Below are 3812 nucleotides of genomic sequence, written 5' to 3'. Positions count from 1 at the left end.
ATTTGGTTCTCTCGCGAAAATCGCGAGTTGCAGAGATGAGAACCATGAAAAGCAAGATCCCGAATAAGAAAACAGAAACCGAGGAAGAGGAAACCACAAGAGTGAAGACTAGTAGAGTCTCGTCTTTTGTCATTCTTTGCTCCTTTTTCACTCAATGATTCCTTCGAATTTGCCGACCAAAAATTCTATATGTCTATTCTATCTATGATATTTCTATATATATAGAATATGATATCTAATATGACATCCGATTTGTCAAAGGGATTGGATTGGTGACTTACCCATTCAGTGACTTTGGCACTGGACGTTCCAAAAACGGGTACTATCGGATCGGGTGAATTAGAGAATAGACAGAGGTCCGTTGGCATTTCAGCCTTTCTTCTCCTTTCAGGGCCTATCCGAAAGAGAATCCAGTACCTCTTGGTCCTGAATATCAGAATAGGACGAACGAACCGGCCTCCGCGGATATCTTTGCTTCGGAACAAAACCCTGCAATCAAATAGATTGTCCCAAGGGCGCCATATTCTAGGAGCCCAAGTTATGCTATTGAAAATTCGTTCCTCTAGCAGTTCCGGTTTGAGCATTCCGTTCCCTTTTTCAAACTCCACTTCTTTTCATATAGCAATCCCTGATCAAAGAGAGAACAATATCCATTTCAAAACATTTCTAACAGATTCCTTAGTTCGGACCGACGAAGTAATGTCACTCGACTATTATCAACCTGACTGCAATCTTTTTCTGTCGGTAAGGATTGCACCAGAGCACCTTCTACTTCTAATAGGCCATGAACTATAGATAGAGAAGAATCATTCTGAGCGAGTACATAAGAAGCGATCCACTTTTTTTCATCGGTTCCAGGGGAAGACCAAAGATCTTGCGCGGCAGGTCCGCCAGAAAAACTCAAAAGAGAAAGAAGTCTCGTTAATCTCTTCATGCTCGTTCCAAGTTCGAAGTACCTTTTGGCCAAAGAAAAACCCGCTTCCTGACACGATTGCCTCTTTATCTTTATATAGATAGATTCTATGGGGTTATTACTTAGTAAGTCTATTTTGTACAAGAGCCCCTCCTATCTGATAGAAAAGGGTCCCATGATCCCGAGCCGATCTTACCTTGGCTCGCAAACCCCAAGTTTGTCTATGAAGAGCTAATCTAATTGTATTTTTTTCTAGAATGGATTTCTTATGTGGAATACTAATGGATAGGGCTTCGTTGCTAAGTGCTACAAGATCTAGTGCACTGGAACTCGTGGTTATGGACCCGAATCCTTTAGTATGGAACATTGTCTTTTCCAAGTAAAAACCCCTAGTATATGAAAGAATGAAAAGGTGCTTTCGTTCTTGTGGAATAAGAAGCCCTCGTACCTTAATGAAAGGAAAATCGTAATTTTTCGTTAGGTATTTGACCAAATAGGATCGTCCAGTTCCTACAGAACCTATCACTAAAATACCCGATAGGGCTAAGCGGAACGAAAAGGGTTTTCCATGAGATGGTAAATGAAAACGATTAGTCCCACACGAGGTTTGGGAATAAGTGATTGTCTGATAATGAGCAAGGAATATACGTCTTTCTGCTAAAGAGGATCTATTAAACTCATAATTCATTAGATCCTTGTTATCAATGCCAACTAGGTATCATAAGTAAATGGATCCCGGTTGTTCAATCCTTTGATAACCAAGGTCATTCTTTGCTAAAGAGAAATGATCACTATGAGTCAGACTCAATAGAATTGGATCCATTCCAAATAGCGAGAATTAGGATTCTTGATCCCTCTCAATCTCTCTTTCAATTCGAGGATCCAGAGAGGTGTTTTCATAGTCATCTCCGAATATTTGCCATCTCGGAATATTTTCGATTTCATTTTTCTATGATATGTCTTTCTATATGAAAATTGGTTATTTACGATGTACGATGATCCCTGTTAAGCATCCATGGCTGAATGGTTAAAGCGCCCAACTCATAATTGGTAAATTTGCGGGTTCAATTCCTGCTGGATGCACACGAACGGGAACATTCCATAAGTCTATTGGAACTGGCTCTCTATCCATGGAATCTCATCCATCATCCATACATAACGAATTGGTATGGTATATTCATACCATAACATAAGAACAATAAGAACTCGAATTCTTATCGATACTGGAACTCAGAGCATAGGAGGGAAAGTCGATTTATGGATGGAATCAAATACGCAGTATTTACAGAAAAAAGTCTTCGTTTATTGGGAAAGAATCAATATACTTTTAATGTCGAATCGGGATTCACTAAGACAGAAATAAAGCATTGGGTCGAACTCTTCTTTGGTGTTAAGGTGGTAGCTGTGAATAGCCATCGACTACCTGGAAAAGGTAGAAGAATAGGACCTATTCTGGGCCATACAATGCATTACAGACGTATGATCATTACCCTTCAACCGGGTTATTCTATTCCACTTCTAGATAGAGAAAAAAACTAAAGGAGAATACTTAATAATACGGCGAAACATTTATACAAAACACCTATCCCGAGCACACGCAAGGGAACCGTAGACAGGCAAGTGAAATCCAATCCACGAAATAATTTGATCCATGGACGGCACCGTTGTGGTAAAGGTCGTAATTCCAGAGGAATCATTACCGCAAGGCATAGAGGGGGAGGTCATAAGCGCCTATACCGTAAAATAGATTTTCGACGGAATCAAAAAGACATATCTGGTAGAATCGTAACCATAGAATACGACCCTAATCGAAATGCATACATTTGTCTCATACACTATGGGGATGGTGAGAAGAGATATATTTTACATCCCAGAGGGGCTATAATTGGAGATACTATTGTTTCTGGTACAAAAGTTCCTATATCAATGGGAAATGCCCTACCTTTGAGTGCGGTTTGAACTATTGATTTACGTAATTGGAAGTAACCAATTAGGTTTACGACGAAACCTAGAAATCGATCACTGATCCAATTTGACTACCTCTACGGGATAGACCTCAACAGAAAACTGTTGAGTAACGGCAGCAAGTGATTGAGTTCAGTAGTTCCTCATAGAAAATTATTGGCTCTAGAGATATGGTAATATGGAGAAGACAAAATTGTTTGAAGCACGCACAGAACCGGAAGCGCCCCTTGTTTCAAAGAGAGGAGGACGGGTTATTCACATTTAATTTGATGGTCAGAGGCAAATTGAAAGCTAAGCAGTGGTAATTAAGACCCCCGGGGGAAAATAGGGATGTCTCCTACGTTACCCATAATATGTGGAAGTATCGACGTAATTTCATAGAGTCATTCGATCTGAATGCTACATGAAGAACATAAGCCAGATGACGGAACGCAGAGACCTAGGATGTAGAAGATCATAACATGAGCGATTCGGCAGATTTGGATTCCTTTCCTATATATCCACTCATGTGGTACTTCATCATATGATTCATATAAGATCCATCTGTCTAGAGATCGTCATATACATCTAGAAAGCCGTATGCTTTGGAAGAAGCTTGTACAGTTTGGGAAGGGGTTTTTTGAGAGAAAAGAAGAATCTACTTCAACCGATATGCCCTTAGGCACGGCCATGCATAACATAGAAATCACACGTGGAAGGGGTGGGCAATTAGCTAGAGCAGCAGGTGCTGTAGCGAAACTCATTGCAAAAGAGGGTAAATCGGCCACTTTAAGATTACCATCTGGGGAGGTCCGTTTAGTATCCCAAAACTGCTTAGCAACAGTCGGACAAGTGGGTAATGTTGGGGTGAACCAAAAAAGTTTGGGTAGAGCCGGATCTAAGTGTTGGCTAGGTAAACGCCCCGTAGTAAGAGGGGTAGTTATGAACCCTGTGG

This window comes from Triticum urartu, unplaced genomic scaffold (genome assembly GCF_056163025.1).
Source record: "Triticum urartu cultivar PI428250 unplaced genomic scaffold, HENAU_Tu73 scaffold25, whole genome shotgun sequence".
NCBI lineage: Eukaryota > Viridiplantae > Streptophyta > Magnoliopsida > Poales > Poaceae > Triticum > Triticum urartu.
Note: the sequence above shows the minus strand (reverse complement) of the source record.